This window comes from Cyprinus carpio, chromosome A23, assembly GCF_018340385.1.
Source record: "Cyprinus carpio isolate SPL01 chromosome A23, ASM1834038v1, whole genome shotgun sequence".
NCBI lineage: Eukaryota > Metazoa > Chordata > Actinopteri > Cypriniformes > Cyprinidae > Cyprinus > Cyprinus carpio.
In genome coordinates, this window is record NC_056594.1 from 5406273 (window position 1) to 5431606 (window position 25334).

Consider the following 25334-nt stretch of genomic DNA (forward strand, 5'->3'; position numbering starts at 1 on the left):
CTGTAAGTCAAAATAACTTGCTACAACTTGTAGTAAAACCGAATATTCCTTTTTAATGCATTAACCATTTAAGGCTTGAAGGCATTTTTGCCACCCTGAAGGTGTTGTTTTTTTTTCTGAGTGACATACACAAAAATAATTAATCATAACTCCAAAACTGTAGCAAGGAGAGTCAAAAGGTAGATATTGTTTTATAGAAATCTTTCTATATTTTTAGTGGGGAAAAACACTAACGTTTATGTTATAACAACAAATTGAATATATTTAGATCTAATAGATGAATTATGATGAGTTTGGTTTAATTTTCATCTGGAAAATTTTCTGAAAATAATGACGTGCAATTTTGTATGAACTATGCATGTTTCATGAAGCTAGGAATAAAAATGCCACGTGAAAAGCATATATATATATGCTTTTCATATATATATATGAAAAGCATATATATGGGGGAGTCGTGGCCTAATGGTTAGAGAGTCGGACTCCCAATCAAAGGGTTGTGAGTTCGAGTCTCGGGCCGGCAGGAATTGTGGGGTGGGGGGAGTGCATGTACAGTTCTCTCTCCACCTTCAATACCATGACTTAGGTGCCCTTGAGCAAGGCATCGAACCCCCAACTGCTCCACGGGCGGCACAGCATAAAAAAATGGCTGCCCACTGCTCCGGGTGTGTGTTCACAGTGTGTGTGTGTGTGTTCACTGCTCTGTGTGTGGTGCACTTCGGATGGGTTAAATGCAGAGCACTAATTCTGAGTATGGGTCACCATACTTGGCTGAATGTCACGTCACTTTCACTTTCACTTTTTCACTTATATATATATATATATATACATATACAGTATATATATATATTGTTATGCCTCACTCACGCATGTCTGGTTTTATATGTTATAGCTTTATGAGGGATATCTTTAGATCTAAATGATGAATTATGGTGAATTTAGGCTCTTTTTAATCGGGTGGGGGAGGGGGGTTGAGGGGGTGTTTTGTGGGGTTAAATCTGAGACCCCAGAGGGACAGTAAAAGTGTGTGCACGATCGCTCACATGGTTCACCAGAGCCTTGCTGTAATGCAGGTGATGAATTTGTTCAAACATCAATATGGTGTAAGTAACGAGTTTAGACTCTTCAGTCTGCCATGTTGGCGTTTTTGTTTTTCTCCACCATGTCCCATTCCACCCTTCCCTCCCTCTCAATCTCAATATTAAAATGTCTGCTATTGTTTTATGTTGCTTGGCACAGCACTCCCGGCTTCTTCAATGTCACCCGCTTCATAAATTCATGTTCTGCAAAGAGCATCCTTATCATATTATATTGTGGCTGAGCTGCCGTGTTTGTGAGTGTGTGGTGTCTGGTTGCATGATGAGGTTAAAGAGAGCCATTCTTATATTTATGGCTACAACCTTAATCATGCAAATAATGAAAGATATGCTGTGCAATGAGATTATTTTTTATTGGTTAAAAGAGAATAAATTTGTAATGGCTGTGTGTGTATGTTTGTATGCATGTTCACCTGTTGCAGATAGAAAGTCTTCTCCATGAAGAATTTGTAGGTAAACTCAAATGCATTTTGGATCACAATGTTTGTGACCTGTTTAAGGGTGCATTGTGACATTTTTGTGCCCCTAGTGGCAGTTCAAATGGAATTGCAGTCTATTTGTTTGAATGGATTGATACAATGTACATAACTGTGTACATATACAGTGTTTATGCAAACTTTTTTTTGCAATTATGTTTGGTGAAATTAGTGGTTCAGTAGTTCATTTAAAGAAAATATACAGGCCTGTACTCTTCATGTCATCGTAATTGAGAACATTTCTCTTTGATTGCACACATAGTTATTCTATAATGGCCTATTTTTATTGTGCCATAAAAGAGAAATATAGGAAAGTAATATTTTAAATCTTAGACCATCCATCAAGGGATCTCTTCCAGTCTGTGACATTGATTGTTAACACAAACCATGATACTATGTGATACTATGGTGATTTGATACTGTAGGCGGGTGTGGATCACATGACTTCAGTTGTTCTTATTCTACAGTATATGGCCATGATACTATGCAGACAGCAGGGAGTAATCTTCATGTTTGTAAAACTTGATATGACATTAAAAAAAAAAAAATCATCCATTGACATCCATTAAAAACTCATATAGACACATACAAACAATTAAAATACAGCAGATGGTATTTTAATATTGACAAATAATATACACTTCACCTTTAAAACTGAGTTTTTTTGCACCACTAGTACCACCAAATTGAATTGCAATCTGTTTGTTTATGTGACAATCAAATTTCCCACCTCTGAAATTTTTCGACTGTGTGAGCTGGGAAAATAATACTAACCAATAATGCCATATTATAGTGTGTTTCAGTCAAAAAATCAGTCCCCGCCCTACATTATTTCCAGCTGAATAGTCTGTTTCACTTAAAAGCAAAAACCACTTCAGCAGTTTATGAACTTCAGGATGAGCTTTTATTGATCAGCCATGTGCATTAAGAATCACGACAAGTGTAGAAGGAAAACAGAGAGAAAAGGAACAACTGTTTTACTTATTCAACAGCTTGACATGCACCCACTCCCTCATTCCCTACATCCGTCCAGCCTGGCTCATCCCCCCACCCCACACTCTTTCAATGGTGAGACAAGAAATCAATGGGCGGCCATAAAGAGCCCAGAGCCCTCTTTCCAATGATAGTGATCTGGCTTGAATACATAATCAACAATTATATCTCATAAATAATAAATTACATGGCATATATACTGTAATACTCACCTAGGCTTTAAGAGGACAAAAAAATGTTTAATCATGATATTAGTGCTTAAAGGAACATGCATTTAACAGCCGGTCCTGCACTGTGAACTTCACACAGAGCAAATATTGTGTGTTATGCTTTTGAACACCTCTCTTTCTTCATCACAGCTCTACGGGGTGATCAATGCACAGCTACAGCTGGTTGAAGGGGACCAAATCCATAAAACAGTTGATTTGGTTCCATTTTACCAGCTTTAGCAAAGCATTTTTGGGCAAGACTTCTGTGTGTGCCAGAATCCCAAGCTCAGGACAGGAAAAGGACACCGTCGAACCTGTAAAAGAAGAACCAGAAAGTTGAGTGGAGGGTTTTTTTTTTTTTTTTTTTTAAGTCAATCATTAATTCTTAATGCTTTTGGGAGGGAGCAACACAGATTTGTACTCTAGAAAAAGTATAGAGCAGGGATGTCAAACGCAAATGCAGGATGTAGAGGTCTCTAATATGGCCAGCTGGACAATATGAATGCAAAAAAGCTACTTAAATTAGGTTATTAGAGAGATATTTGAGTCATATATTCAGCATAGATACAGCAGAATAGATAATTTAATTTGTATATTGCTTCATCTTAAAGTTGTTTGTACGTGCTTTGGTGCAGAATACAGCACTTGGGCGTATGCACAAATTTGCACTTTTCAGCTGAAACTGGATCTGTGGGTGACATAGCTGTCCCAGAGCAATGCAGTTCATTCTCGCCCACGGCAGTTACATAATGGGTGAAAAGAAAATTATTGGTGGTAATAACTTTCTTTCTCAAAGTCTTAATATGACTATAAATATAACTAAATTAAAAATGAATTAAAGCTAGATAAAATTAGCTTAAAAAAACAAAAGTTTATTCTGGTGAGTGAAATTAGTATTTTTAATCATCTCCTTTTTGTTTAACTTCCATGTTGTTTATTAAAGCTGCAGGGAGTGATTCTAAACTTTGCATTTTTCTCTTTTAATTTGTATTAGCATCATGTGACAATATTTATAATATAGGGAAACGCAATAGATCAGGCTTTATTTTTCCTACTATCCATACACTATCTCTGAATTGCCAGTTGCTACAGGAGTTTTAGTCCGGCCCGGGACCTAGAGTAAGTTTGACACCACTGCTTTAGAGACTCAATTGCAGCCAGAATCAGTTTAGACAAGACAAGCAAACAAGAATTAATGCAGTCAGGATCAGGATAACGGTGGTTTACGATTGTAGAAATGGAGGTATATGCATCATTGTTCATAGAGAAAGGGCAGGAAATGAACTGAAAAGGTTGGAGAGGAAAACAGGAGTGGCCACTGATGACAGAGGAAAGCGTGTAAATGTTGGCTGCAGACAATCTTGAGAAAATGAATTCATCACAGGCCTGTCAATATGGCTAATGAAGCCAGAAGACAACACACCACTAGAATTAGCTTCCATTTACCCCCTTCACTTTCCACTCTTCCTTTGTCTCGCTTTGTCTTTTTTATGTCTCATTCTCCCTCGTTGCCTTTTAAGCTCTCTCTGTCTGTTTTCTCATTCTGACTGAAGTCTTTGGTTTTACAAGGCAGCTCTTTGCAGTTTAGGCCAACTCATTGTGTTCGGTTCTTTATGTTTGTCCTTCAGGCTCCTTTCCTGGATCTTTAAATTAGCATGAGCTAATAATTTTGCCACTAGGGAAGTTGGCTGCCATTCTCCCTGGGTAGCCTGAAGAAAAAAGCATGAATTCATAGTGTAAGTGTGTGTTTGATCTGGCTCAAGGAAAATGTGGCATTATTATTATTTTTTTTATGATGGGCTATTTTTTAAATCATTCCTGCATCCACTTCGCTTTTGCTTTATACCTCAGAGCAACTCACATACCCAGTGCACTATGCCCTCCCCTCTCATTCGCTCTTCCTCCACTTCTCTGCAGTTCATATCCGAGGACGAGTGACGCATGTAAGGTCAGGATGGTCACATACATATACAAAGGATTTTAGCTCCTTGATTATATCCCACAGTATTGTAATTGCAATTAGAATTCAAATTAAAATACATGTTTTATGTGATATATTTTTCCCCTGTCCTATAATAAAAAAGTATTGTAACCAAAAGTATTATAAACACTTTTTATAGTGTACACCATCTGCATCCTAACTATAGAACCAGATTTTTGCTTTCAGTGTGGGAATAAAAATAAAAATAAATAGGCCTAGTTGGGACACAGTGTAAGAGAAGAGTGGAGGAAGAGGACGACAAGAAAACAGGAAGTAGAACACAAGGCAGGCCAGAGTGAATACATGACCCTATTGCAGATTTACTGCATAATTTTGTTCTATTATTTTTTTTCCCCTTTGTGTATAATAAACATTTGACCTCCTATATCAGCCTACATCTAAATGCTAAATTAGCATCTAAATACTAGCAATAAGTACTTTAGATGTAAAACATTAAATATCCTTTTTGTCCACTGAGTTCATTTCAGTTGTATCTGTGGATCAGCGCACACATAGAGGACAGAGTGAAAGGGTATTGAGAGAGAGATTTTAATTTCAGTCCATACACTCAGCAGCTTAAAGCTACACTATGTAACATTTTTGGATAAAAAAGAGCATAGTGATGAGTGAGTGTAAAACGAATCCATCTTCCAAACATATCTTTATCAAAATACACATTGATAAGCCAATAAAAATTATTTATATTTTATAGTGGGTAATCGCATACATACGTCATTCACCTGTGTGTGTCACACCACACACATTTACACAACAACGGTCCTGTGCGCAAGGCACTGCATGTTTAATTGGATTTTAGGTATTTTTTTTTTTATGAATAGATTTTATCCTGTAAGCTTTTAGAAAGACTAATTTTCTGATAAATTTGCTTACATGTTAACTGAGGTACAGGTCGAAGAATGCATGTGTTGTGTGTCAGATTTAAAGACACTGCATGTCTGTGTTTATTCTAGGACTGTATGTTCTGCACATTCCTTTTCTTATTAGGACAGCTGAACGTGTGTGCGTACAAGGTATTACATTGTTACAAAAATACATTTCAGTTTCATTATGACTTTCTCTCTCTTTCCCTTTCCTCTCCTATCTTCTTCTCTGGACAAAAGTGTTTCTAGTTGCACATGTCAGTGACACTCCTCCTCAAACAAAAACCAAGCGATTAAAGGGAAAATTCTCCCCAAAATGAAAATTCTGTGATCCTATGTTAACCCTTGTGTCATTCCAAACCTGTTTGATTTGCTTTTGCAGAATACAGAAGAATATATTTTGAAGAATGTTGATTAAGAAACTAAAACCGAACACCCACTTGCCATTGCCATTAACTTCCTCTATGGACAAAAAACTTTGAGACATTTATCAAAATATTGTCCTTTGTGTTTTACAGTATTAGGAAAAAAAAAAAAAAGATTAACGAGGTATTTTGTGGTAGGTTTTCCACTCATTATTCAGGAAGACGCATAAAAAAAGGCCAAAAAAGAAGTGGGACTGGGGGTATGTTTGCTGCACAGTCCACACTGTGTGAGGCTGTGCTTCCCTGAGTGCTCTTAAAAGACAGCATCTGAGGATTTGTGGTAATGGAGTTGTTCAGTAGACCAGACCCCATCAGATACACACACTGTGGATGCCACAGCAGAGCCTCTGTGGACACTTTAATTAGCTAGCCTACTAACTGAGTTAATTCACTTTGCAGCAATGCATTGAACTGACCAGTGTGTTTTGCTGTGAACTTTTAACAAGGGCCTTTAGCAGTGTGTATTATTTATTTTTTTCCTTCTCTATACATCAACTCTCAGAAAAGAGATGAATCACGCTAGCACAACTAGCGTCCCCAGTGCTGGGGGTTTGGGCCTGGCTTTGCGCAAAAGCCTAGGGCTAGAGTTTTGGAGGTGCCCTCGGATAAGGCAGAGGATGTGGGAAGAGGTGCTGAGCGTGCTGCAGTGTGTTTGCAGTGCTGGCTTCTCTCCTTTCCTCTGCATTCGGACGTGAGCGCTAGCGTAGGCCCTTACTCAGCACTATTTGTGGCCCTGATTGGCTGATCCAGGCAGCAGACCACTACAAGTACAGTAGACAGTAGTCAGCTTTTTGACTCTCCCCTATCGGAACAAAGTGTCAGAATTTAGGTTGATTCAGCGTTCATTAAACAGTTAATTGGGGTTTTGGTTTTGAAGCTGCATTTTGTTGTATATTGAGGTCTGTGGGTCTGTTTAATTACACAGGGTCCTTATTCCCACATTGGTTTATTGTTTCGTTTTGGCCTTTTCGCTTTTTACAGTATATCGACGGAGACAGTAAATGATAGGAACATTGGTGGTTCCGTCACAAAAGCACCACTGTGCAACTTGTCCGAGGACGTGCAGCAGTCCTAACTTTTTATAAACATTATTTTAAGATTTTTTTTTTTTTTTTTTTTTTTGGTAACGCTAAACTAACATCCCCAAAATGTTCTGGGAACCAAAACTTGTTAGCTGGAAGGCTACTTTATTATTATTATTATTGCTTTTATTATTAATAAAATAACTTTTTACCATAAATGTTCAAAAGTGTCAGATTAAAACTCACATCGTCCACATAAGAGCCCTACCACTCAATATGCTCCGACAGTTTCATCTAATTAAACACTGTTTTATCCTGTTTTGATTAGTCTGAGATTACTGGCATCTTTATTTTGCAAATCTTTGATTTAATTTCAGAATGATGTAATCCCCAAAGCGGTTTTATTTCTTAACCTTTTAATCTATCGGGAACACCTTTTAAGGAAATCAATAGCAATTTAGATTTTTTAAATTATTTATTTAATCCCTTTTTACTTTTGCTTCTTTCTGCAGATGTTGGATCAGTGGGAATCATCTAGAATCAGTTGCTCTTTCTCTGTTATTGTAGGGGGTCTAAAATTCTTATTACCTTTGGGCCACTGTAATCTGGTTTAATAGAAGCTTTTACTCCGGGGTGTAACATTTTCATCTAATTGCAGCATCTAAATTGTGGTTGCGTGGAAATTCTTATCCATTTTAATTTGCAGCACTGTTATTTTTCTCTATCTCTCTCTATCACATTGTCTGTCCATTTTTCACCAAGAGGAGCCTTGGATCTGGAATAGAGCAGCATTAACATCTTTACATCTTCAGGAGGAGAAGCAACAGCTAATGTGCATATGCTGTAATTGACAAGTCTCCACCACACTGAAGGCCTCTGTACACCAACATGTACTGAAGGAGCTTCTCATGTCCTTATGACCTTCATTATATCTTAGAGGTCTGACTCAAGAATCAGAGGAAAACAGAAAATGATGTAGTAAATGGATACTCAATTTAAGTATCTATGTGTCATCAAGATCAGGCAACTAACTGACATATTTTAAAGAACTAAAAAAATAAAGCTGAATGTAAATATATAAAAACAAATAAAAATATAATAACATAAGATAGTATATAGTATATAAAAAATAAAAAAAGTATATAAAAAATACTAAAATAACATTCCTCGAGATGCATCATACAATGTCATAAAAGTACAATGTTTAAATTGTTTAAACAACTCATCATAGTCTACACGATTACTAGAATCTCCCAGACAGGTGATTTGGGACTGGTTACAACTAAACTCTTCTAGGAGCAAGACTGGACACCTCTGATGTATGGCATGGAAAAGTGATGCAGTTGAGGTTATAGGTCACATAAACAATGCCAACAGCCAGATGCAATGTGTCTGAATTGTATTCATACTACACACATACTCAAATTCAGTAGATGCTCTGATAGTATGTAATTTCAGACATGTGCTTTCCCACTTCCTTCTAGTTTTTGCTATTTCACTCTCACCTTGAACTCTCCTTAAAGACCCAAGGAAATACAGACAGTGTCACATGATCCTTCAGAAATCATTCTAACATGTTGATTTGATGCATCCTTGCTGAATAAAATTTTAATTTCTTTCCAAAATGTTTTTATATACCCCAAAAGTGATCGGGCTGAAATGATTTGTACTGTAGCTGTGTGGTGTCTGCCCCTTCTCTCTCTGTGTTCAAAGAGAAAAACCTGCTGTTAAAGAGGCTTGTTTAAATGTGTGTCAACCTAAAACAATGACAGTGAGAATGGGGCCAGGGGGCCGGTGGAAGGGTTATGTGCATGCCTGCATAGTGAACGGATGATGGCTAAGCTTGCTTGTATGTTTAAACACACACACACACACACACACACACACACACACACACACAGACACACACACACACACACACACACTCAGAGCTGAGGTCATATGTTATGTGAGAGTCTCTGACTGTGTGCAATCTAAAATCATATAGAAGATGCTTAAACACATTTATGTAAATCATACATGCTGTATAAATATTCTTACATAGATTCATTCGATTCAGTGTACAAATGGTTTTATAAATGCTTTACGCAAATTTATTCTGCTCATGCACAATAATAAAAATAAAAAATAATAAAAAAATAAAAATGAAGACCTGAGTATAAAATCAAAGATGGTGACAAAGTGATAACCTGCAATGATAAATTCGTTGCAATTTTTTTGTTTTGCACAAATTACAGATTAATAAAACCAAATTTGAAAATGAAATTTGTAATATTTTCAGATTTTTCTGTACAAATTGTATTATCAGCTTGACAATATGAGTAAACTGGTGGAAACTTTTAAATAAATTTAAATTCCACAAATTGTACAAAAAAGTTCATATAACAAATTCCCTTATTCTAACCTAGAAATAGTGTTAAACCTTAAATATTTATTTGTATCATAACATTTGTTTTCAGTTTTTCAAAATTCTGAAACTTTATTTATCTAGGTTAAAATAAGCTTTTGTTTTCCCAGATTGTCAACATTTGTGTTGCTACTACCCAGTGTGAGGCTTGCTGATTTATACCTTCCATTTACATTGAGAAGAATTTGGGTGATTTTTATTTCCCAATGTGTTCTACTGTGTGCTAATTCAAACACAGGGTTTTATTATTATGTATCTATTTTCAGCTCTGTTGTAAATGCAATGAGGTCGGTGTAATGTCACAGCAGTAGACAGTGAAACTCTGCAATACATATGATGAATATATCTCAGATCAGCACTGAGAACTCTTTTAAGGTCTCTCCATACTGAAACTTCTTTAGGATCATCTTACCCTTCTTTCCCCATTGTCCTTCCTTATTACCATGCGTTCTATCACTCAATCTCCTGATTTCTCTCTCTCAGTAATGTTCTCAGCACTTGGCTAACACCCTGTGCGGCGGCGCTGGAATGTTAACTAGGTTCTTCCTGATGCTGCACCTCTGAAATATATGTGCACTTAAAAGGCTGTGTGATCACAAATGTTCCTTATATTTGTGAGTACAGCCTGCTCACCTGTACTTAAACTCCAATACTGTTCCAGTTATCTACTACTGAATCCTGCACACATGCTAACTGTAGATTTGCACAAAATAGCAGTTACTGGAGTTATGTGTGTTTAACAAAACTGTGCTAACTTCACTCATAAAAATGACAAAATTATATTTTAAATTATTTATATATGTTTTCTATTTCTACTTTTATTATTTTGTAGAATAGTAAATAACCACCTCAATTCATTATGGACTCTAAGGTAGTTACAATGGGGTATTAACTGGTAAAAAATGTGGTATTTAGTGAAACTGTGGTTATGTCTTATATAAATAAATAAATTTATATATAAAATATATAATATACATGCATGCAGGGAGAACGGCAGTAATTGTAAAATTTCAGTATAATGTCACAAGTTAGAATGATAAAACTTATCTGGCATATGCTTAGTAGAGTAAAAGATCTGTGATCATTTAATTTTGTGAGAATTGTTTTAGTTATACTCTTTTAATAGTCTGACTTATATACATAACATATAAATTTACGAAACATTTTGAGGAGTTTCCAGTATTATTACTATATATTCTTTATTTATTTTATTTTATTTTATTTTTTGTCTAAATTATTATATATTTTTTTGTATGTCCCCAGATTAACAGATTAATTCTGAAAGCCTGACTAATTAGTAACATATAAGGTGTAAACGATTATATCAATATAATCAATAATATCAATAATGTAATGGATAGAAGTTATTATAATATTGAGATATGCTCTTATTGAGATTCAGTGGGTTAATATTAGTGTAGGAAATAAAAATAAATACATAATAATAATACAATTGTCACCAGTCTCCTCTATGTTTACAAATGTCCACATTTTTATTTCACACAATTTTGGTAGTGAGAACAATACAGCCATTTTTTTTATTTTTTTATGGTGGACAGTATTGCTGAATGTGCGTTGAACTCTCAGGTAGTGAATTTGACTCTGCAGGAGCGGGTGCCCTGGGAGAGGAAAGATAGACCACTGCAGGAGATTTTTACCATTCTCACACACCCACCACTCTCAAATACTACAGCATCCAGGGCTGTTTCAGAATTTAATATGCCAATTACATAGTTATTACTATGTAGTAACAGAGTGGTTAGTGTTTGTAATGAATTTGCTGAAATTGCAGTGGCTGTGTAAAATAAACTTATTTCAATTAAGAAGAAGATGCCTCAGGCTGAGGTTGAGCCATATTACTGCATGTAGTCTGCAGCAGTGAATGAGTCCTGTTTCATATCACAATGAGAGAGAGAGAAAGTACAGGAATTAATGTTTTACTCGTCACTGATGGAATGAAGCTTTGAGTTGGAGCGCCCTTGTTCTTTTAATTACTTCCTCCTGGTTTACAGCTCCAGTGAATTTTAATTATCCAACATGCTAATTTTGGGGAATAAACATCCATTTGGTATCAGGGCATTTTGGGAGAGTTGGATGTAAGTGCACTTGGAAGGATATAATGCATGTTCTTCTCTGGGTGATTTTGCTGCCGTTGCTGGTGTTAGGAAATGTTGAGCTCTTCCTACAACTTCGGTGTGATGGGAAAAAGTAATTATGATGTCACACGGCAAACTTCCCACTGAGAAGATGCTCTCAGCTAAAAGAAAAAGACCAGCCCATAATAATATGTCCATCTGCGATGCTCAGCTATACTGTGATATTCTATAATTATATTCGCAAGACATTACAACATGTCTCTCTCTTTCCTTCTCTGTTTTTCTGTAGTGGGAGCATGTTCTAGATAAGGCTGACTGTTATTGGGGTTTAAATGCTAGCAGATGTCGCTTTAATTGATTGAAACAAATTGCCAACGCATTTATCCTCGGTTCGAGTGTTCTGTGCGAGTGGCACTGATGCGATGTGTGTGTGTGTGTGGGCCTGTGGTAATTTTTCCGGTTCATGGAGACAAAACGCTCTGCGTATGCTGACACAGGACATAAGCAAGATTTCAAAGTTTGATTAGTTCTCTAGGTTTATTTAACCTTTTATTCATTCATAGTCAGTTGCAGCTGAATAATGGACTACATAATTGATTAAATAGTTTTCAATTGCTGCCTTGTGGAAATATTCACTGAGACCCTGACACTGCTCACTTGGTTTCCAAAATTGTGTGAGCTGCCTCTGTAGGAGGCATTTCAAGAGATCATATTGTAGACTGAGGAAATTAGGCAAACTGGGATTTCATTATACGATATTATAAATGTATCATTATTGTTTATGAAAAGTATTGAAAAATAACTTAGAACATTTAAAACAGGCTATGTTACCCCAAATGTACACTATCCTTTAAATGTTTGTGGTCTATTTATTTATTTATTTATTTATTTATATTATGTACATTATTAAAATGGCATATATTATAAAATAACATTATAAATATTAAAATAACTTTTCTATTTTAATATATTTTAATTCCTGTGATTTTAAAGCAGAATTTTCAGCATCATTACTCCAGTCTTCAGTGTCACATGATCCTTCAGAAATCATTATGCTTATTTTTACAGAAATCTAATATTCTTATCTGCTGCTCAAGAACTGTTTCTTATTATCAAAGTTGAAAACATCTGCACTGCTTAATACAGTATATTTGTGGAATCTTTTTTCAAGATTCTTTGAATTCAGCATTTATTTGAAACAGAAAATTCTTTTGTAAATGCCTTTACTGTCACTTTTGATCAGTTGAAATCCTTGGTGAATAAAACAACTTTTTAAAAAACTAAAATAAAATACTGATCCAGACTATTGATATTTGTAGTGCTTTGCATCATTCCTCTCATGTTGCTGTACATACTGTCATGTTCTGAAATCAGTCGTGAGTCGAGTTTCCCATGTGTTCTGTGTTTAAAACCTCTATTTGTATTTTAAAGTTTTGCACTATTTGAAGTAAGTTTAAGCTTTTATAGATTACACAAAATCAGTCACCCATGAGGTTCAATTCCAGTTCAGATGCTGCTTTACAAGGCAGTGAGGCATTCACTATGTTTTCAAATGGAGGGCATTGACACACCGACACACACCGTTTGACTGACAGCTTGATGAGCCCCCAACGGTAGCACAGGACAAGAAGGTTGGCTAAAGGGACAGAAGATTTGGATCAAACACTGATCTCATCCTACCACACTCTCCTGAGACTAGACCTTCGTCCCCAGTTCCACCTCTTAGAATACATAATGCTGCATATTTACAGACTCAGAAATGTTCTTTAAGGTGTCAACACATTCTCGCATTTTAATTATTTTATATTTTTTTAATAAGCAGTGATAAATGCAGTGTGATTAAAAAGCAGAGATTTATAAGGTTTTTTTGATGGAAACCAACTTCATAAATTTACAACACACTTAAACAAGGATGGATGGACTGGGAGAAAAATGTCCACCATCATTAGGCTGCCTATTTAAGCCTGCAGAGTTTCTTCATCAGCTACTGAACATGGGTGGGAATGAATGTCATTTAAAACGTATAGTACAGGCCAAGTTAATTAAATCAGTTAAATCATATCAAATCAAATGCAAATGTTAAATCAAATGCTCAAACAAATGTGCCCTGATAGTTTATTGAAAATGGTGTGTTATTATCTAATGGTCTTAAATGTTTTATCTTTTGACCACCTTACTGATTTAACACTGTTCTTAAAAAAAATAGTGACACAACCTCTAGTGAAAAGAAATATACCGTATGTCCGTATGTTATATAAATGAATGTTTTTATTCTGCAAGAATGCATTAAATTAACCAAAAGTGACAGCAAAGACATATAATAATGTACATAAGCAGCTTAACAGTTTTCAACATTGATAATAAGAAATGCTTCTTGAGCAGCAAATCAGGATATTAGAACATAGTTTGTGATTGTCCCGTCTCAGTACACCCCTGCACTCAGGTGTTCATCAAATATGCTTTCCATACACTGTCAGAAAAAAAAAAGGTTGTTACAAAAGTTGTCACTGGGGCGGTACCTTTTCAAAAGGCCCACCTTAGTACCTGAAGAGTCCATACCTTAAACGGTACATATTAGTACCTAAAAGGTACAAAAGTGTACCTTTTGAAAAGGTGACCCCAGTGACAGCTTTTGTACCTTTTTTTCTGACAGTGTATGCTGCTAAATTAAACCCTCTGAAAAGCACAAATGCGTCACATCCTGCGCAATTGTTTCCTTTCATTACGTGTCAGTACTGAGCCCAACACTTCAGCAGACTTATGTTAGGAAGACTAATATTGTTATGCTCTGTAACCTGCCTCCTTATTGCCCGTCTTGATAAACTGTCCTTGATTTATCTGCCTCCTCACAGTCACACCCGCATCACTTCCAGACTGCGCTGCACTTAATCACTGTTTTCGACCTGACACCATCAGCCAACATATTTTTCATAATCTCAGAAATCAGACACCAATTTATGATTTACTGTAACAAATCTCCAAACCTCCCTGGAAATATTTCTTTTTATCTCCACCATTATTTGCTCCCGGCTTGGCACACGTGGCAAGTGAATCATTCTCAGAAATGACTTTACCTCATGGTGCAATTAGCCATCGTGTACAGCATATATGATTTACCATGTTACACTCTAGCCAAATTGTTTTTCTAGTTGGATATTACTGCTTGTAGATCTATTGTTATATTATTATATGCTACTCTATTTATTTAATGGCTTGATTTCTTTTGGCATATCTAAAGCTATTTTAGGTTGGATCTGTGGCTTAGTGGTTAGCATGCTGTAGGGCTGTTCCTTAGGCGATGTAATTCACTTCTCTCCTTGCTGCGTTAAATTTAAAAAAATAATCATTTTAGGTTTTTTTTATTTCTGTTTATTTACTTTTTTATTTATTTTGTTGCCTTATTAGATCAGTTTATGCTCATATTATTCTTATTCTATCTTTTTTTCTGACAATATCTTTTCTTCTTTCGTTTGTATGTATGTGTTCATTTATGCACATACACACTACTGTTCAAATGTTGAGGGTCGGTAAGGTTTTTTTTTTTTAAGGGTTTTTTTTTTTCTAAAAGTCTATGATGACTAAGTCTGCATTTATTTAATTTAAAAACAGTAAAAACAGTACTAATTTATTTCTGTGATGCATAGCTGAATTTTTCAGCGGCTATTACTCCAGTCTTCAGCTGAGTAAAAGTATAATTTTAGTTAAAAAAAAAAAAACTCTACAAAACTAGAAACAAGTGAACAGCATTTATTTGACCAATTTAATGTGTACTTGCTGAAAAAAGTATGAATTTCTTTAATAAATAAATAAATAAATAAATAAATAAATAAATAAATAAATACTGACCTCAAACATTTAAATGTATTATAAGCACTATCCTGTAATTATTCTGCCTTCTATTAATCTTTTCCATTTTCTCTCTACCTTTTCAAGTTCAAGTGGCAAAAAATTTAAAATAAAATCAAGCCTTAAAGCTTTTTTCCCCCACTAATATTTCCCCTAATAACTATTTAGCTGTCTATATGCCTTCTATATTTTATACTTTGAGAATTATGTTAGCACACATTTGTAAATAATAATATTGGGGTAAAATTATAGACTTTCCACAACTCCTATATTTTGTCCTAGCATGTCTATTTGAGTTTATTTCTTCTAAATCTTACCTTTAAATCTTACTTATGACATGAAATGAGTGATCAGACATTTTGTCATTCACTTGCTCTCTATTTTTGTCCTGGGTGGCCAACCCATTGGTCCCAAGTCAAACTCTTCATAACCCTCATGTACATTAAACATCAAATATCTTCTTACTGGCTTTGTTTGTATTACAAGCGTAGACCGACAAATAGCTTGTTGGAAACCTAGTTTGTACAGCCTTTGGCTGGGTTTGTCCTGTATTTAAACTGGGACTAGTAAGTGTGTGGGGATTCTAGTGGGCCCTTTGGCCCCTACAGTCCCCTCAGTGCTGGGCTTTGGCTGTCTCAGCTCACTGGCTTAGTCAGCATTGTTGCATATTTAATGTCCTGATGAATGCTTCCACCTGCTGACACAGGAAAAGTGACAGAACAATACACCTCCCAGCCCCCAGCATCCCTCCATCCAGCAGCTACACAACCTGTCTGCCGAAACACAACCATCATCAATCCAGCCTCTCCCTCGCTATCTCTCTCCACCTCACATACATGCTATTTCACATTCACACATTTCACAGCCTGACCTATCTTCTGTCTATCCCATGAATCTCCTCCTGTGATTCGCTCATCTGTGGACATATTGTCCATTCTCGGTCGCTCCTTCTCTCTTTACGGTAATCCCATGGGAGGCTTATCCCACTTTCGTCTGCTTTCTCTTCTTCCTACAACCATATTTTCTGAATTGTGTTTTCTCGGTTTACTTTGACCCACTGAAGGCCTCAAATGACTAACGCATACTGTAGCAACCATTATAACTTTTTAAAGCTGTCCCGTTTTCGGACATACCTTTCCAACAAAATCATTCCTAGACTCTCGTCTACTCTCTTAAATTCATAGGCACAGGTCAGTTCGACACAGGCCCTGCTCAGCTCAGTATTGATGTAGCAGGCACATCCTCTTATGTGATTGTTAGTCTCAGTGGATGTGCTTTACCAGGTTCTGACCACCTCTGACCATCACACAGCTTCCCGTAACACAGTCCACAGACATCAAGACTCTGCTTTGCCCTGCTGCTAAAGGCTAAATGAATATTCCCCAGCAGTGCTTACACACACACAGAGACACACACTCGATACAAAAGCAGGACAGCTGGACCTGTCTATCCAAAAGTTCATCTATGTACTTAGTCCCTCTGTGAGTACAGAGACTCTGTGGAGATGAAATATATACATTTATTAATGAAGTGTCAAGACTGCCAGAAGCTAAGAGGACATTTTAAATGAAGGTGCCTGTGTAATGCTCAGATCAATTTTATTTTATTGTTCATAAAAAATATTTTATTTATAATATATAATAATACACATAATATTTCTAATAAAACATATTTTATACATATTTTTTACTTATTTAATTTCTATGCATATATAAACATAAAACAAGTTATATATATATATATACACACACACAAACATATACACATACATATAATGGATATAGAAAAGAATCAGCCACCTTTCAAAATAATCACATTTTGTTTTTTTGTAGCTTAAAATCAAGATGGACACGGTTTTTGTTTTATCCAGCTGTATTTACTTAGTGCAACTTATAACATCCAAGTGGTGGCAAGGCACTGTCAACAGATCTCCTGGGATGAGACTGCACGGTTGATGAGGCCACGTGCATTCACGACCGAGTTATGCCAAAAACACACCGCAGATGAGACTAAAATTGAATTATTTGGCATCAACACCAAACGATATGTCTGGCGGAAATCCAATACAGCTCACCATCCAAATAACAGCATTCCTACAGTAAAGCATGGAGGTGCTAATATCCTGTTATGAGGGTATTTCTCTGCAGCAGAGACTGGAGCACTTGTCAGGATAGACAGAAAAATGGATGGGGCAAAATACCATCAAATTCTTGAGAAAAATTTGCTGCCTCTGCAAGAAAGTTGTCAATGAGAAGAAGGATTCCCTTCCAACATGACAAACACTCAAAGCACACAACAAAACTGAGCACACAGTGGTTGAAGGAGAAAACGGTGAATGTCCTTGCATGGACTCGTCAGAGCCCAGACTTAAACTCCTCTGAAAATCTGTGGAATGACTTGAAGACTGCAGTCCACAAACACTCACCATCAAACTGAACTGAACTTGAGCAGTTCTGCAAAGAAGAGCTGGCAAAAATTGCAAAGTCTAGATGTGCAAAGTTAGCAGAGGCATATCTCAACAGACTAAAGGCTGTAATTATGCAAAAGTTGGTTCAACAAAATACTGACACAAGGGGGTGATCCTTTTTCCAACTCAGTTTTTTTTTTTCTTTTTTTTCCTGACATGTGGTGTTTTATCTTTCACTTGGATGTTGTAAGTTACACTGAGTGAATATGGCTGGAAAAAAAAAAAAAAAAACTGTGTTCGTCTTCATTTCAGGCTGCAAAGCAACAAAATGTGATTATTGTAAAGGTGGGTGATTCTTTTCTGTACCCACTGTGTGTGTGTGTGTGTGTGTGTGTGTGTGTGTATTGTCTTTTTTTTTTTTTTTTTAATAAATCATGATTGTATTAAGTGTAGTAATACTTTTTATTTTTTTTTGTTGTTTTTTTTTTTTTTTTTTTATTTTTATTTTTTCTTTTTTGCGGACCATTATTTTTTTTTTCAAGTAGTTCTATATATATATTTTTTTAAACTACACAAAAAAAAAAAAAAATACACTCTAGTACTTAATTACCAGATTTCAGCCACACACTCTTTTGCTTTGCGGGATTTGCAAAAATAAATAAATAAATAAATAAATAATAAATAATAATAATAAATAAATAATAAAAAAATAAAGCATTTTGACCAAAATGCAGTTGCGTTTTGCGGTTACGGCTGGTTATTTTTCTTTCTTTCTTTCTTTTTTTTTTTTTTTTTTTTTTTTTTTTGTTGAGTAAAACAAAAAACAAAAAAACGAAATAAAAACAATAAAAAATTTCAATGAAAATCCCTTCCATGTAACTGTGAAGGATAAATAGACTATGATACCAGTATCCAGTGTGTTCCCAGTGATGAGCAGAGGTCATCTTAACCAGTTGTGTCAAAAGTGGGATGTTCATCTTCAGCAAGAAACCACAGATATAAATGTCCAGCAGTCAAATCAACTGGACTTTGTTTTAAATAATTTTGAAGACGCTTCACTCAAGCGGCTCCATCAGTATAACTCTAATGCTATGTGAAAGCTCTTCCTCTCTCTCTTCTTCACTGTCTCTCTCTTTCTCCCCGATTTTATTCATTAGTAAGCATTTGTTCACTGCACCATCTGAACTGCTGTCTGTGGATTTTCTACACGAGGTGACCACCATTTGATTACTCAAGTATACTTCTGTGATCATTGCATCACTTCACCCTGTACATCATTAGTTAATGGTCAATTTAACAGTAACACACAGTCACGATTAGGCCAAGAGTAGTCTTTCATAACTGCGTATGAAAAATTCCGATTTACATTCTACATCCAAGCGCTTAAACACACCTAAGCTATTCATGCAACAAATTTACCATAAAAAAATCTATTGAAAACACACCAGCCTTGTAGATATTCAGTAATTCCTTAAGGATGTGTGTGTTCCTCAGCCCCGTTTTTTCTCACACCTGGGATACATACTTCTTTACATTCCATAGCTGCTCTTGTTCATATGGGCATATAAAGAAGTATGTCTACCAAGCAGGATACATGGGCACATGGACAAATGTATATCCCTCAATCCTAATTATCCACAAATATCAGCATTTATGGGCCAAACCACAAAGGTAATGAACATTAATTACTATTTTACAAACACAGTCCTATGAAACACAAATCCACACACGGAAGTGTGTCCTTTGCACTTTTAAAACTTTACATCCAGTTTGACTACAAATGTCACAGGACGGCACAGTTCATTTTCGTGCCACACCAGTATAGTGTTATTTTTATTTTTTTGCCAATTATATCCCAGAAAGTGCATGGTCTTGTGAGTTTACAGGTCAGGTCACTAACGTTGAGGGTTTTTACACGTCATTTCATTTCAATAAGCCAGCTGAAGTCCGTAAAAATAACATCAGGAGGAGCTCTCTCCGTTTTGACACTCCAGAAAGGCAAATACAAATCTTAGATGAAATAGATTCATACCATTTTTCTTCTTTCCTCTTCACTCTGCAAAAACTGCATTGCTGTACACACACCCTCACACACCCACACACCCACACCAGGCAGCATGTGCTAGTTTTACTGGAAGAGCAGTTTTTCACTTAGTCTATGCAGAGCGCAGCCACACACGATTCACCTTGACTGTCAGCCTGAGAGGTACAGCTGCAGCGAGAGGAGAGAAAGAGAGAGAGATAGAGAGAGATTCGGTGCTTACCTAGTGGGTAGCTGTCAGGTAGAGTCCTCCTGCTTCAGATGGGCCAATGCACCACAAGGAGGAATAAAACAATAAAGGACACACAGGAAGAAGCGCTCTAGCTTTTCCTCTCAGTGTCCCAGGTGCTGCCTCTGCAGTCTCTCTCTCTCTCTCTTTCCCTCTCTCTCTCTGTTCTGCTATCTGAGTCTATTTCTCTCTACCTCACATTCTCTTATTCTATCTTACATTCTTTCAGTTCCCTCCCCCCTTTTCTGCCCCATCTCTTTCTCTCTCCCTCTCTCCTCACATGCATGTAGTGAGAAAGTTTAGGTGTAGCAGTGGGCTGCTGTGTACCCTGATCTTCTGATGTCTGGAAATGAATGGGGAATAAACGTGCATGACCTGCCCTCTCTACATCTCTCCTGTCCAGCTCCCTCTCTCTCTCTCTCTTTCTCGCTCTCTCATCTATAATGCCCAGCCTATAGAGCCAGTACACTCCTCCTCCTCCTAATTCACTCGCTACCTATACCACTCCCTCTCTCTGACCCCTGACATATGCAAGCACACACTGTCTCTTACCCTTTTACTGTCTCTCTCCATTCACTCACAGTTTCATGTGCTTTATTGACATGGCAAATAAACTGTACGTCACCTTTGTGGTGCTTAGGTGATTTCAGTTTAGATTGGGTGCAAAGAAAATATAAAAATAGTATGGGATGATAAAAATGTACAAAAATTGTATCTTTTCCAACCCTGTTGGAAAAGTTTTGTTCCAACCCTGCACCAACACACATACCATGTAGATTTCAAATAAGCCGGAAGGACTTGATTAGCTGGATCAGGTGTGTTTAATTAGGGTTGAATCTAAACTCTGCAGGGCTCCGGCCCTCCAGGAATTAAGTTTGACACCCCTGTTTTAAAGGATACATATTACACCTTACGGTAATTTTGCATTTCTTTCTAATAGTGGACTTTAATTAATCCTAAATAACAAAAGACAAAATAAGCAGAGAAAATTGAAAAATCTCACATTTCTCAAACATTGTAATTAAGCTTTGACAAGTGTGTTTGTGTAAACTGCATGCTACTTTTTATTTATTTATTTATTCATTTATTTATTTATTTATTTATTTGTTTAGCACAGTTGCCTCCAGAAGTGAACTAAATCAGACAAAAATGGAATCTTTAATAATCTTAAGTAGCTTTATGAACAAACATTTGAAGTTGATGATATGTCAATTTAGATGTAAATGTGAGTGTGTGGTTTTACACAGCTACAATTTAAAAGTGAACTAAATTTGATGATTTTATTAAAGGTCAAATAATAATATTGATATAAATGAACTTGACTTCAAATATATCTTAAGGTTAATCTTTAGGTAATTATAAGTCTAAGGCATGTCCTTATGTAGAGGTAAATGTGTGTGTTAAGAGAGCTTTGACCTGAAAATCCCCACTGCTCTCCTTCCTATACTCTGATCAATACCAATTTATAAGCAAATGCTGCTCAGCTGACTCGCCCATTTAATGAATTGGACCATCGCTGATGTCACACCACTAATGAAGCCCTTCTTTGGAGTGTTGAGCAAATCTGCCGGGGGTTAGTTTGCATATCCCTGTGTGTGACAGAGAGAGTGCTTAAGAGGAAAGGGGTTTTACCAGTCCATCCCGTGTAAAAATACGATAATTATGAGGAAAAGAGCGAGTTTTACTCAATGAGCGTGTGTGTGTGAGAGGGAGAGAGAGAGATAGTGTGAATGATATGTGACTGATAATTACAGCAGAGGGCAGTCAGAGGAGGAACAGACCGTGTCTCTGATCCAATGCCACCATGTGGTTTATAACACCATACGGCTGAATCCTTTATGGAATGAGCGTTAATTACTTTTGATCAGATAAGCAAAAGTGAAAAATGTGAATAGTTGCTATAAAAAAAAGCAAAAGGGATTGTGGGTGAGTGATCCGATACTATCTTGAACATGCTGCGTGTGCTGTAGATGAGAATTCAAAGGCGCTCGGCGAGTCATAGCACGCATACAGAGCAGGACATATTTATGCATGTGATCAGATCAGCCTCTCCCATCACACTCCACATGTCCCACAATCCAACACTGTCTGTCTTATGTTCACACATAGTCATCTCAGTGCAACCGCAATATGCTGCTTGAGCACTGACATTTGTTCTCGTCATTAGATTGAGATGTATGTTCACATGAAAATGTTCAGTTTAATTCAGTTGCAAATACCCTGTTTTTAATAGTAGGAACTGAACGAAACAAAGTCTTGCTAATGCACTTTGAATTTGGGTCAAATATTAGAATAATAATTTTAGAGCATAATTTGTTCTTAGCCATTACATACAGTACATTTTAGTGCAGTTTAGTTTGATTCCATTTATACTGTTAAAAGCCCTATGACTTTAATAGGAGCAAAATAACAAATACTGTCACAGAACAAATAAAGTCACAAACTTTCCAGTGCACTTAGACAATTATAATTTAGTAAAGATAACAAAATATTGTAATTTAAGAGCATATGTTTTTATCCATTCACAAATAGTTAATTTGTAGTGTAGTTCAATTCAAATAAGACTTAACAAGATTGTGACTAATAGAATCAAGAATTTGTTTTTGTTCATTACATTCAATTTAGTTCATTTCAATTTAATTTGAATTAGTTTACCACATTTGCCCTTTTTACATTCAGTACATTCAATTAAAATCCCATTTATTTAAATTTAATTTAGACTTTTAAAAACTGTGATTTTAATAGGAAGTAAAAATAAGTAAAAAGTTTTAGACAATTTAGTGCAATTACAATTTTGTAAGTAAATAATCACGATTTAGAATGTTTTTTACATTCAGGTACAATTCAATTGACTTCAATTCAATTTAGACTGTTAGAAAAAATTACTTTAAAATCTTTAAAAAGAAGTAACAAGGTCTTGGTAATGCACTTAAACAATTACAGTTTAGTAACAAAACATAACAAAAAAGACAACTCATTTTGTTTAGAAATCCATTTTCTGTTTGGGTGCCTTAACAAGGCATTGCCAGAGGGAGCGATCAGTTGCTAACGGCTAATAGCTAAGTAAATCGTGGCTCTTCTTTCTGCATCAGCACTGCCATCTGAGTAATTAAACTAAAAGTCCTCATCATAAATCAAACCCACTCCTCCCATTTTTACCCACCTCTCTCACCATTTCTTCCTTATAGGATATCAGTCTGTGGTTTGTGTAAATCGACCCCTATGACCCTACTCTGACACACAGAGTCATGACCGGCTCCTCATACAAGTCGTTGCCCCACCAGCTCAATGCCATAGATAGCATCATTACCAGGAAATAGGCTTGCAAGCCAATCAATGCACATACACAGAAGCAGGTGTACCATTCCTGCGTCTAACTGAACATCCAGATCTTCACAAAGCTCCAACCACCAGCAACAGCTGCTGCCATCCTGATGTCACCTGATCCATCCCAGCTCCTGTCCGCTCCACATTTAAATATGACTGACAGACCAGGGGCTAATGCCTGTCCTCGAGCCATCAAAGTAAAATTAGAAAAAGAAAAGTAAGCATCTCCCTGGCCCATCACATGGCTAAATATTAATGTCAGGGGCCAACGGTGGTGGAAGCGCTACAGTTTTAAAAGTCTTCTAAAGAAAGAAATTTAAAAAGAGTGTAAAAATTACTCAAAGAAAATTCAGATTTCAGTTTGTCATCTAATGAAGAATGTATTTGCTAAGGTCACAGCTCTCAGTGTGATGCAGTGTGGAGTTGCTAGCGTTGCATGCTAACACTGCTGCTAAAACTACTTTGACAGGAGCCGGATGGCTGTACATGCTGTCTATGATTGTTCCCCTTTCATCCTCACGCACGCGCTGATACATCAACAGAAAATCAGAGACCCGGACAGGCTGAAACGTGGTAAAACACACTTGCAGTATGTGGATGTATATGTATTTACTCACAAACACACACACATACTCACCGGGGAGAGGCAGCTTGTGTGTGGATCCAAGAGGCAGGGGGAGCGTCCGTTCCCAAGCAGCTGATTCAGCGTTTGAGAATTTGAGGATGAGAGGAAAAAGAGAGAGAGAGAGAGGGGTAGGGGGATGGACAGATGATAAAGAGATGTGGATGAAAAGAAATGCAGAGCGTTGCCATCAATACCAGAGTGTTCTCGGCGCAAACAGAAGAGCAAATTAACAAAAATATTGGACAAAAGTGACCAGGTCAGATAAAATGGCCCTAAAGATGTACGTTTATCTTGGTAACACCTCCCCACCTGTCCTGAAAGAGAAAGCGAGCTACGTATAGAGCTACACCCAATACCGGCTAAAACAGGAGTAGGAAAAAGTATGGACAGTATGCTGACAGCACTAAATGAAAGACAGGCGGTTAGAGAGAGAGAGACAAAAAAAGAATAAGAACGACAGAGCAGGAGCAAGTCAATATGAGGTAAAGATCGAAAGATCAGAGCGTTTGTAAAACAGAAATCAGATAAAAAGCACATGAGATGAGGCTGTCTCAGTCTTTTTCTTGTTCTTCTTGTTTGTCCTTACTGTATATTCCATCCTGCCTGACAATTCTGTCCATACTTTATCCAATAAATGTCCTTGTCCTATCACATGAGAGACAGCAGCTATTAAGGCTAAAAATGACGTCACCGATACGCGTCCACGTCACCGAAAACAACAAATGTTAGCTTAAAAAATACTTAAATGTCATAATGTTGACTTCAAACATGTTTTATGCCAAACGTTTGGACAGGACAGATGGGAAGTGTGCAGAGGGGCTGGTCAGAGGAGCCCCCCACTGCTCCAAAGCTTTTATACCCCTGGATCAAGGCAAAGAGGAGCCCCCCTGGACCTGCACCCACTCCCCTATTCTGCCTGGCCTTATTTAGTGAAGCAGGGCAAAAATAGACCCTCAAGTGCTGCTGGCTTGCGCTGATCTGAAGGGGCAGGGTCAGTGGGGGTGGGGCCTGCACTGGGGGAGGAGCTAATGGCCAAATGGGAATTACGTATTTCCTTTTGTCAATCGAACACGTCCTTACCTTTTATTATTTTCACCAACCCCTCCAGGCTTTCTGCTTGGCCCCTGGAGGTATTTTTAGGCAAGCCAAATAAAGAGGTGCATTCAGTTCCTGCCTTGCCTTGCCCTGCGCTCTGCTATCTATGGTCAGAGCCACTGAGATTAAAGAGAGAGCCGCAGATGTAAAGAGAGTCACTGCAGTGCTTTTGTGCATCAG

General features: G+C 36.8%; 1 protein-coding gene and 1 long non-coding RNA gene across 2 annotated transcripts in view; one reads left to right on the top strand and one right to left on the bottom strand.

Annotated features, from left to right (window-relative positions):
• LOC109050245 (sterile alpha motif domain-containing protein 10-like) overlaps positions 1-25334 on the top strand; it is an 890290-nt gene that overhangs the window by 233164 nt on the left and 631792 nt on the right. The window lies entirely within an intron of this gene.
• LOC122135069 lies at positions 2452-25217 on the bottom strand. The gene is made up of 2 exons (XR_006153296.1): positions 24072-25217; positions 2452-3086 (listed from the first exon to the last, which is right to left on the bottom strand). It is a non-coding gene; the product is annotated as an uncharacterized LOC122135069 (long non-coding RNA).